Here is a 12763-nt window from a genome sequence, read left to right on the forward strand (position 1 = left end):
AAGGGAATTGAGCAGTGTCTGAGAGCAAGTGAATCTCTGCACAAACTCAACAAGCAAAGAAACACTTTAAAGAGAGAACATTTGCCTAGGTAGCTGCTGTCAAAGGGCAAAATACAAAGGATTCCTTTTGTATCAACCTTTGGCAATGAAAAAAGACAGGATATGAGTTCATAGTACCATCAGTGCACATATCGCTTTACAAAGTCACAAAAAATTGATAGGCTTTGATCCCATTACTAAGAACATAAGAACATAAGAGAAGCCATGTTAGATCAGGCCAATGGCCCATCCAGTCCAACATTCTGTGTCACACAGCGGCCAAATATATATATATATATATATATATATATATATATATATATATATATATATATATATATATATATATATATATATACACACACACACACACACACACACACTGTGGCTAATAGCCACTGATGGACCTCTGCTCCATATTTTTATCTAACCCCTAACTAGCTGGTAGAATGTGCAGATGATAATGAATGTAGATAAAATCACTTTAAGTTTAGCAATTCACCATCAGCACCAAGTTGAACTTGGCCTATAGGAATACAGAAAGGTTATGCGAGTAGTCTAACTGCATGTAACTGCATTTGTTCTGCTGGCCTAACTGTTCCCACCTTGTCTCTCTTGTGCTGTCACTGAAATTATCAAAAAGACTGTCATAAAAGAGGGCTGAATACTGTGATCCAATGATGCGTGGAACTCAGGTTTTTTTTCTGCAGCCCTCTCTAGGGATGGGTACAAACTGGTTTGTTTTGAATTTTGTCCAGTTTGTGGTTCACAAACTCAGATTTGTGGCAGGTTAACTGGCATGAACTTTCAAAAACTTCATGCAGTTTTTGGAGGTTTCTGCCCATTTGTGAATGGATACATTTCCAGGCAGTCTCTAATTAACCTAAATGTTTACCAAACATCAAAGCAACAGGGGGGCAAAAGTTGGAGGGCATGTAGAAGAGCTTTCAAGGAGGTCCCTTGTGACTTTGATGTCTCTAGCTTGCACAGGATCCGTTCTATACACTCCTGAACCTGTGCCTGTCATTTTCCAATAAAGCACTTTCCTGGGGGTACCTTCTTTGAGGAGGTAAAGGAGAGTCAGCCTAAGATCACTTGTGAGTTTGGTGCCTCTAAACATGCCATGGGGCCATTCTACCACATCACTAACCTCACAAACTGAACTGGTTTGTTTGGTGGCTAAAAGTTTGTGAGGTTTGTGGTGTGTGTGTGTGAACCAGACGTATGGTTCTTGCCCATCCCTAATCCTCTCCCTTCAACATTTAAAAAAAAACTTTCCTGGGATTGTGGGACCACAGGGCTATTAGACCATATGGGCCCTGCAGCCCTGGGAATACACTCTTTCAGGATAAGGAACACAGGAAATATTGGGGAAGATCGCTGGGATAAAACATAAATCTTAAAATACAACTGAAATTTTACAGATGCTTAGGAGTATCCTTTTGGGATTGGGCTATAGCTCCTGAAATGCTCTGGTTATTCTGAGTATGAATCTACTCTCAGAAACCAGTTCTATCAGAATGGATTGACTTAGTTCATCTTAGTTCTTCCTAGAGTTCTGCTGCACTTGGCTGTACCCCTAGTAAATATTTGTAGGCTAAGGAAAAGCTTGTTCTTCTAACAATTTACGTAATATATTAAACACAGACAGCCCTCTCTGCATCAGTACAGGAGCCTTGTTTTAATTCAGTTAATTTCCTCCTCTCTCTCCTCCCCCTCTCCCGATCAAAACAAGTATTTATGGGAACTATTTAAAAGTCCATTTTTATGGTGACTCATGGTATGCACTACATTTTGGATTATGTTCTTCTGGTTCCATCAGCCAGTTTGGCTATTTCCATACGGCTCTCTCTCACTCCTCAAACCATCAAGGTTCAAGGTTCCAATGCCCCGAAGCAACCACAAGGTAGTAATGAGTGACATTACAGTACATCCCAGTAGCTCTTTATTTTGAACATGAAAACTGATTTTCCTCACCTTGGCAAAGGAAGAGCATCTCCCTTGCCCTGTTGCCTGTAGCGATGTTCCCTAACCATGTGTACTAGCACAGGGACTTAAATATTTTGTGACTGGCTTACTGTGTCTGGCTTTGTCCCTTTCAGAGTCTCCTCTTAGTAGGTGGCTTTTAATCCTAGCACTGAGCTTTTCTGTATGGCTTTTTTCATCAGTTCTGGTCCCATATTGCTTCAGTTTATTCCGATTCCCAGGTACATTTTTGTACGGCAGTCTTTAAAAATGCCTTCTTTCCAAACACACTAAGGTTGTGTGATCATAGAGCAAGTAAAACTATCAGTACCTTGACTCTGTAAAGTGTAACAGATGTCAATATCTCTAAGTTGTTCTGTCACTGCATTGTGATTCCTAGGAGGAGACGCCAGCCTTCATGCTTACTAACATAGCTACCGGGGTGTACAAATGAAAAAAAAAATCAGAAAAATTCAGATTCAGGGGTATTCAGGGCTACAAAATTTGGGCGGGGAGATATCACTGAATAGCAGCTTTGGTAGCTGAATCTGATTCAGGAGATATTTGGTTATTCCCGAATATACCGCTCAATTATACCCTGTGGGCCATTGAAGACAATGGCAAAATAGGGTATATTGAATTGCAGCTGGGGGGGGGGAGTTTGAAGTAGAGATGAATGGACGCAAATCTGAAATAAAGATACACAAAGGTGAGCAACTTGTTTAAACTGCAACATCATTTCAGAAACAGGCTTGAATCTCCTCTCTTCTTTTAACCTGCCTTCTGTTCCAGCCTGTTTCTGGTTGCTCAGTTTTGTGAATCTTGATTTCAGATTTGTGTCCATTAATCTCTCAGTATACCCAGTGCCCTTGTGGGCAGTGCCCAGCTGGGCAGTAGTTGGTAGGGTTGTGCCACTGGGCTGGTCACTATTAGGTTAGCACAGTGCTCTGCTGTTTAGCACCAATGCATTCAATGCACTGTTTGTGTTCTGCAGTCCTTTCGGAAAGCACCCCCCTAGGTTTGTAATTCAGAGAGATTATTGGATTTGAACTAAAGTCCTGTGTATGACCTTGGCCCTGCCACAGTGGCACTTTTTCTGCTGGGCACGTAGCATTGTTATGCTCCTTGCAAACAAGCATCCTCACCACAGTTGACTTTCCACTGCTCAGTTTCTCTAGGAGAATCTGATTGCTGCCCGTGTTTGCAAGTTTTTTCCCATGATAAGAGACAATGGGAAAGGGGGAAACCACTTTGGGGTCCCATAGCATGGGAACCCCTGGTCCAATCTTTTGGAAACTTGGGGGTTCCTTGGGGGAGAGACTCCAGCTACATTGCAAATTTGGCGCCTCTCCCTCAAACCCCCTCCTCCTCAGTGTCACCTTTTCCACCATGGGAAAATTGACACATATTCCCCTACCACAGGAAAGCTTGGGGAATGGGGGCACCCTCTTTGGGGGCCCCTAGAATTGGACCCCCTGGTCTAATCTTTTTGAAATTTATGAGTTCTGTGTGGGAGAGGCTCCTGCAGCTGCCCTGTACATTTGGAGTCTCTACCTCAAACCTCCTTCCCCCATCTGCAACTCATTATACCATATTTTGCCATTGACTTCAATGGCACATAAGGCATAATAGGGCAGAATAGTTGCTTAATTTCAGCAGCTATTTGTGGCTGCTGTATTTGGCAGCTGAATCAGATCAGAGAATCTGATTTGGTTCTATACAGCCAGAATACAGCTGAATTGGCTGTTTTTCAGGGTTGTATTCAGTTCAGCCAAACCAAATGCACACCCCTAGTAGTTACTGTTTTATTTATTTACTTTATTTATTGTTCTCCTTCCTCACTAAATCTCAAGGCAAATTACAAGGAGTTAAGTCAATGCAATCAATAGAATAGATAGATAGATAGATAAATTTATTGTCATTGTTCTCAAAAAAAGAAAATGAGAGCAACGAAATGAGGTGCTCTTCCACAAACATACCAACGCATCAACACCCACAAAAGGACATATACATAGACCATTTAAATGCATCTAAAAACAAATAAAATGCATCTAAAAACAAATAAAAAATATGAAAATGTCTACTAAGAAATGTAATGGGACTACAGAAGTCTGAAACAAAGAATTAGCATTAAACATTCAGACCAGATTATCCTGCGTTTGTCAGAGCTCAGAAGCTAAGTAGACCTGTCCATAGTTAGGATTTGGATGAGAGACCACTGAGGAAGACCTTGATTGCTACACAGAGGAAGCCAATGTCAAACCACCTCTGCTCATCTTTTGCCTTGAAAACCCCATTAAGGGTCACCATAAGATAAGTGTGCCTTGACAACATGTTAATTATTATATTAAATAATGCAGAATGTGGTATTTAAAAAGGTAAAGGTAATCCCCTGTGCAAGCACCAGTTGTTTCCGACTCTGGGGTGATGTTGCTTTCACAATGTTTTTACGGCAGAATTTTTACGGGGTGGTTTGCCATTGCCTTCCCCAGTCATCTACACTTTCCCCTCAGCAAGCTGGGTACTCATTTTACCAACCTCGGAAGGATGGAAGGTTGAGTCAACCTGGAGCCAGCTACCTGAACCCAGCTTCCGCCAGGATCGAACTCAGGTTCTGCAGCTTTACCACTCTGAGCCACGGGGCAGAGAAAATTAGAGAAAGATAATACCTATGGCCATCAGGTAATACATGCCATATGCAAGGTTATAGTCTAACATCCCATTCCCATTATAAAAAGCACCTTTATGAACTATTCTGTTATAATTTAGCTCTTGGGATAATGTGGAGAAAATTGGGAGACTACAGCAAAAGAGAAGAATCAACAAAAATCTTTCTTCTGGCTTCTGAAGACTGAAAAGCCATTCCATCAAAGAACCTTCTGCTTTACTAAGGATAACACCTTAGGATCTAAACCAGGGTTTCTTCTGTTTTATCCTCACTGCCCTGTGAGGTAGGATAAACAGTAAAAGTTTTTATCTTCCACAAAGGTTTGCCAAGGGTGGGCCTTGGAGATCTCCTGGAATTTCAACAGATTCCAAATGGAGAAATGGCTGCTTTGGAGGGCTGTCATTATACCCCACTCCTCCCCAAACCCTACCTTTCTCAGGCTCTGCACCCAAATTTACAGGGATTTCCCAACCCAGAATTAGGAACCTGACTTTCACACTACTCTGGCTACAAAATAAATAAAACAGAATTTTCAAAATTAAGCAAGTGAGGGGACAGTTCCACATTAATTGGAATCCATTTAATACCTTTTATTAGGGATTTTATTAGGAATTGTTAGATTCTAATAAAAGGCATTACATGGATCTTGCTTTTGTTTTTGAAAGTTGGCCCTTGCTTGAACACCATTTCCTCCCACCGCATCAGGCAGTCTGGGAGTCCGGCTGCCACCAAGACTCATTGTAGGCTGGGTTGAGGCTTAGAAGCAGGTATCGGAGCCCTGTGACGAATGAGTTCGGTGTGTCATGCGAGACTGTTTAAACAAACACATGGATGCTTTCAAATACAGCCTGAATACCTAAGATCTCCCCCCTGCCACCCCTCCTCCTTCAAAACAGAAGATTAAGCTTGCCATAAACATGAACCGATGAAAAGAATTCGCATAGAGCTTTGAGTGGTGCCACAGGGAATGCCGCTAGAGAATTACAAATTGCTTCTGGAGACACCAGTCTCCCTTTATAGCACATTAACATAAAAGTACACATATCTTCTTTCTATAAGGCACTAACTTGTAAATTAACCTTTAATGGAGTATAAATGATGTCCTGAAAGAACTGCTTATGCTGCAATATTTATGATCTAGAAAATTGCAAATATTTACAAGATCATAGGTGTTAATAGTCTGTCAAAAATGTTTGTATATTGTACATACATTAAACCCCCAGTTAAAGACCACACGGAGGGATAAAGACCACCCCCTTTCAGGTCTAATATAGGATTTCATTTGGATGCCATATATGCCAATCTCTATAATTAGACTCTACCCTAAGATATACCAAGACAATTTTAGAAAGAGGTATTTTCTCTCCAGGGTCCATTTATTTTACAGCCTAGCACTGGCTGCCTGTGTGAACTGTCTACTACATGATACTGTCTGGGGAAAACTAACCTTCCATAAAAGATCTAAGGAATGCAGTCAGATTCAGCAATCTTAATGTAAAGGGGGGGGGCGGTGTTCAGGCAATGGTTGCAATGTGCAGTTTACTTATTCTACAGCAACTCTGCTCGTTTGAGAACTGCAACTATTAGATCTCTGGGGGTGGGTGGGATTATCATCTTCTGTGATGCATATTTCTGTTTATGCATGTGTTAAAAAGGACAATTACAGTACAATCTCAAAAACACTTTTTTGGGAATAAGCTCCACTGAATAGACCTGAGTACAATTCTGAGTAGGCCTACCTAGAATTGCTCCCTTAGTCATGCAAGAAGGTACTTCAGTCATTTTTGTACTATGTCCGAGGGAATGCTGTTTCCTCGGGATTTTATCAGGGGTTCCTCAATGGCAAGATCAGTAATGGAAGACAAGGTTCCCTGGAAGATTAGATGTCCTGCCACTACTCACTTTCCCCTGTAATACTCAGATTCATGGGAAAGCAGGAACTGCTCTATAGTGGTCACCCTTCAAGGATTCCTTGGCAGGCCAAACAACGTGAAAAGAGTTCCCTGAAAGTCAAAAATTTAAATCCATTCGTATATTTATATGAATCTCCCTTCCACACATAAGCCCAAATCTCCTGGTTCCTGTAATTCATATTTGTGAAACCTACTCTTTACTGTCTTGTGAAGCCACAAGCAGAGGTTTTGTCACAACACTCCAGAACTGTCCAAATCAGTCCCTCTCTCCCATAAATCCTTTGCTCCTCACTTTGAGCCTAGGCCCACAGGTAACCATTTTACTTATTTCCACCTCAGAACTGGGTTAAGGTGACATACTGGAACAACAATGACATCATGATGTCACTTCTGGGGAAAACTTGGATATAACATCAGTCTGCTCCAGGAATTGACAGAAACTCTATGGTTTTACCATAAAGTTCCTGTTGATTCCTGGAGAGGCATGACATCACTTCTGGGGTTTTTGGCAGTCTTCTGCCACAAGCAACAACCTGCACTTCCTATTAGGTTGGGCCAGCCCTGATGAGAGCCAGTTGGTGTAGTGGTTAAGTGTGCAGTCTCTTATCTGGGAGAACCAGGTTTGATTCCCCACTCTGCTGGAATGGCCTTGGAGTCAGCCATAGCTTTCTAAGAGTTGTCCTTGAAAGCACAGCTTCTGTGAGAGCTCTCTCAGCCCCACCTACCTCACAGGATATCTGTTGTGGAGGTAGAAGATAAAGGAGATTGTAAGCTGCTCTGAGACTCTAATTCAGAGAGAAGGACTGGGTATAAATCTGTGGTCATCTTCTTCTTCTAGGCCACTGGAAGGTTTCCTTCCTTTAGCTCCAGGACATACTGCACTTTTATTCTAAAAAACCAATCTCTGTACCATCACTGAAGCATTTCAGCAAAACTTCATCAAAAAGAGATCTCCAATAGACTGATTTTTTTTCTATTACTGTGGTTTTGCACATCATTTGTCTGCATTATACCAATTTACAGAGGTTTAAACTGAACTGTGTTGATTTACACCAGCAGAGGACCTGACCCTTTTTATTAGAGCCTTTCTGTTATCCAGTAAATTAGGTCAAAGGCCTGATTTCCAAACTTCCCAATAGCTTTAAAGTAGCCACTGAGAATCACTTTAAGCCATCCCCAGTTGATACAAGAATTCAACTTTACATTTCGTGTGCGCATTTTTTTACGAGCCAGGGAATCTTTAAATAATCTTTTTTCCTCCCTACAGGACATTCTAAGGGAACAATAAAAGTTAAGTTACCTTCAAATCACAAATACACTTTTAATTTTCTTTGAAATAGAAGAAGTATATGGTTACATCTGTGAGTCAATGCATTAGTTTCCACTAAAAATCTATAAATGGCATGAAGTGGTTGGATTTCAGCTGCTAAAACAGAACTAAAAGTCTAATAATCCCCATGGCCATCCACCAGGTTACAAAATAAAAACCATGCTTGCAGGCCTGTACCTCAGAACTGCCAATAACAAAGTTTCTTCGTTCTTACAGGACTAGATTATTAGGGCTAAGCTGGTCTAACAGAAAAACAAAACATTATTTTGAGGATCATTGTTAATTCACATGGGGTTTAGACTGGAAGGCTGCTCCTCTCTGTGGGAACATACATTGCTTGCCTGCTACTGTTCTAGTCAGGGGCTGTGTGGCATATGGATTCACACAGCAGCTACTTTAAATGGAGACAAGAAGCAGCTGCTTGATGCAGAAAGCTGTTGGGTAGAACACCTCCCATGCAGTTTGGACCACATTCCACAGGGCAACACAAAGAACTGGTTCATATGCTTAGCTGCTAGGTTATGGCATATACAATCTGAAGAAGAAGCACATGAATTGGGTCTCTAAGGCTCCATCTACACATATTTGTTGGGGAATAAGACAAAGGCTGGGTCCAGACTGGCATTTCAAACCGGCACAGGGACGGGATGTGGGTGGACCACAAAAGTGCAACCAAATGCACACCTCTTCCCCCTTTCCCACTCCAACACTCACCCTCTCACCGGTTGTCTGAGTCCCACTGCAAAAAGCTATCATTTCTAAAGCGGTAGCAAATCAGCGGAGTGGCTTCTGAGGTGCCTCTGAGATGCCTTCTGGCCGTCTGGACATCTGGGAAGCAGCAGAAATGCTACATTTGGAGCGCTTTGGCACTATGGTACTATGGACACTATGGCTCCTCTAAGGGCCGCATGGCCCACCCCTGTCCTGGCAGTGGGCCGCGAGTCATCTGGCCATCCAAGAGCACTTTTTTTTTTTGTGCCAGCCCATTTCTGGGTCAGCACAATGCCACCCCAAGCTGCTGGTCTGGATCTAGCCAAAGTTTTTGTATCATATGTGTTTTATGCCTCTCAGTTCCATTTGCAACCAATGTACACAGGAATAAGTGGCTATAGCCCCACCAACTCTTTTTGCATCTGCAAACCACCACCACCGCTGCTGCCCACACACACACCACCCTGATATTGGCTCCATTGTAACAATCAGGTTACTCACAGGACTACACATTAGATTCACAGCAAAGCTAATAATGGCACCAGGGGGTAGTTTGCAAATGTAAAAACAGCACAACGGGGGGAGGCTAAAGCTGCTTCTCCCTGTGTGCTGTGTAGGCACAAAAAGAAAAGAGCCAGAGTTGTTTAGAGAGGCACAAAGCTGCCATTGCACAAGTAATGCAAGTCCTCATTTTGTTCCCCAATTAACACAAGGACTTTAACCTAAGAAAGGAGTTAAAGGAGACACCCTTTTGCACCATGAATAGATGGCAGTCAGGGCAAATCACTTAGCAGAAGAAGCAGGCACAAGCAGATTTCCTTTGCTCCATTTTGCTCAGTGCAGAACTGCACTTCTCCTTTATTCTGACTCATTCGAAGAATTTTTATAATTAATTCCTACATTGAAGAACGTGCAGTTTTTAGTAGTGTTCTATTACTTCAACTTATTTGTTCCTTTCCCCACATCTACATTCCTGATGTGCATCTTTGAATTGATTCGAAAAATGCAACCTGGACTTGATCATAGATATAAATGTATTAAGATCACCATGAGATGTTTTGCTGATGTTCATGTCCCCCATTGGTAAAGGACCATTGGTCTGATTCAGCAGTGCTCTTCTTATTTTCTTCTAGCTGGCTTTATAAAGCGAGTAGACAGATTCATGGAGGACAGGCCTATCAGTGACTAGAGGCACTAAACCTCTGAATCCCAAAGCCAGGAGGCAACATTTGGGGACGTTTTTTGGCCTCTATGCCTTCTTGTTGGTCCTCTAGAGTTACTGGTTTCCCAGTGTGTGAGACAAGATGTTAGAATAGATGGACCTCTGGTCTGATCCAACAGGGCTCTGCTTATGCATCACACAAAAAGACTCTTGATATAAGTGCACATTATAAAATACACTGTTCAACTGAAAGTACTCAAAGCTGCGGCAAAATGCATGTGATCAAAACTCTGTACAACATTTGGATTTAAAAAACAAAACAAAACCCCAGAACATTGCAGGATTCCCAGTGATCGGTTTGATCTTGGAAACAAGATCAAGGTTAGTAGGGCACACCAAAAATCCAAGGAGAAATAAAGAAGAGAATTTCAGAATAATCTGTAGAAAAGACTCGTTACTGAGTACAAAAAGGTTGCTCAAATAGAGAGGTAAGATCTCACAGCACTTCCAAAAGAAGCCCAGGCCAGGGATTCCTCTCATTTCCCTCTCCCCTTTTATTTAGGAAAATAAAAGAGAAATTGCCTCCACAAGCACTGCTTTGGATACCTTCTCTGTCCTTCAAACCTATTGCACTGATGCCACAAATGAACAGAGATCAAAATAGCAAAGAAGGAAATCTCAAATGTGTGGTCCACTCACTCACTGCTGCCAAATGGTCTAAAAAGGTAAAAGGTAGTCCCCTGTGCAAGCACCAGTCGTTTCCGACTCTGTGGTGACATCGTATCATGACATTTTCATGGCAGACTTTTTACGGGGTGGTTTGCCATTGCCTTCTCCACAGTCAACTACACTTTTCCACCAGCAAGCTGGGTACTCATTTTACCAACCTTGGAAGGATGGAAGGCTGAGTCAACTTTGAGCCGGCTACCTGAACCCAGCTTCTGCTGGGATAAAATGGTCTATCTGCAGATAAATTCACAGGTTTGCATTTCTCCACTGCTCCATGAGAGGAAGCAATGTGTGAAAAAAAAGTATGTGCATTCATGTCGATGTATAGATCCAGGCTGGTCTAAAGCAGCAGTACAAAGTTTGACTCCAGTGGTGCCTCTAAGACCAATGAAAATTTTATTCAAGCTATGAGCTTTCTGTGTGCATGCACACTTCCTCAGATACAATTGCCACAACTAGGACAGACTCCCACCCCTTTGGGACTGCAGCAACCATAGTAAACACACACAGCTAAATATATTTATCACAAGGGGGGACCACAAAACTCTTGCAGGGATCCCATCTTCCTTCCATTCTCTTGCTAAACCAAGTGCAGCCCCCAGGCTCTCTGCCAGCTGCTGCCAGGCCCAGTGTGGAGCCCTGGGTTGTTTGGCAGCTGCCACTAAGTCTGATGCAGCCTCCAAGCTCTCCCTTGGTTGTGCTGCCACTGACATGGCCAGGGCAGAGCGTCCTGTTTTGCTTTGGGGGAAATTTAAACAACCTCTGTGTATTTTTTGAAAATTTAAGATTTTTTGCAAATCTAGGGGTATCCCAAGTTTGCAGAAAAATCTCTGTAGCATCCATGTGGCCCCAATCTGTGGATTTGGATATCTGCAGATGGGGGCCGCAGGTTGCTTAATGATTCTCCTGCTACTATCTTTAGGATGAATAAGAGTGATGGGAGATTGTCCACATATAGGAGATGCAGAGCCACATGTGTAAATGAGTCCTGTGCTGCTGTCTGGTCCAAAAAGGTGTCCTATAATTGTGAAATAAACACTGCCATTCTATATATATATGTGTGTGTGTGTTAGGTATGCCTTTAAAACAATGATTGTAATGAATGAGCAGGTGAGTATGATTAGGAAGGAAGGTTTTTCATGGTTCACAGTAGAGTTTAGGAACGCCATTTCAAAAGGACATGAAGGCAATTTGTAAGGCGTACAATGGAGTAATAGGAATAGAAAGCAAGAGTGAGTAAACTGTTTGGTACATTTGATTTACAAAATTACTTGGTTGCCCAGGACATGCAATATTTTTGTCATAATTTCACAGAGAAACACTAAGTTTTGCTACACAACAAGACTACAACTATTATAAAAGGCACCACTTACCTACTGAATTACCAACTAAGAGGACGGTCCCAGGAGGAAGAGTCTTTGGACTCGAAACAATATCAGACCAGTTTTGCATTTTATCGAACCTTCACCACAGCTTACATTTTTCAGGACATTGTTCCATAATACAGTAGGAGCAATGTGTGTTTTTTGTTCTGGAGGGATTTTGTGTTGTAAAATTATTATTGTTTGTTTATCACTGTGAGCTATTATTATAATTATTTATTAGCAAACACTGGATAAGTTGAGTATGATGTATAACTAGTTTTTTTGTTGCACAGAGAGGTTTTCTTGGTGATTTATTTTGCAGCGAAGCCTCCGTGGTCCTCGCTTGTTTGCCAATTCAAAGAAGAGTTGCAGTTTTCTAAAATCCACTAAAGCCAATGGGGTTAGAAAGCTGAGTTTAAGCTTAGGACAGCACTGAAAGAATCATAAAACACTTTTGAATGTTTGCTCATTGCAGAGAATGACAACTCTGTAACATGTGACAACAACGACAACTCTGCATTACATCCACTCATTCTCATTTGGCTGTTTTGACTGTGAATTTTATCCATAATACAACAACACAAAAGCAACGATAGACATTAGTATTGGCAAAACATTCTCCTTTTTTGGCATTAAAGAATAGCGATTGTCCTGCAGACTATTAAAAGTTCTCAAAACTTCATGTGTCTGGTGCCACCATCTGAACCAAATTAGCATCATGAAAACTAAGATTTCAAGGCAAATAAAAATACTATATCATCTTAATAAAAGCCCCATGTGGCATGAGAAAATGAAGGCAAGAAAGACATAATTTTACAGGCCTTGCCCCATCTCTCCTTACTGCAAACTGAAACTTAAAACTACTGAAAGAAGCACACATCA

Source organism: Heteronotia binoei, chromosome 13 (assembly GCF_032191835.1).
Source record: "Heteronotia binoei isolate CCM8104 ecotype False Entrance Well chromosome 13, APGP_CSIRO_Hbin_v1, whole genome shotgun sequence".
NCBI classification, from domain to species: Eukaryota; Metazoa; Chordata; class Lepidosauria; order Squamata; family Gekkonidae; genus Heteronotia; species Heteronotia binoei.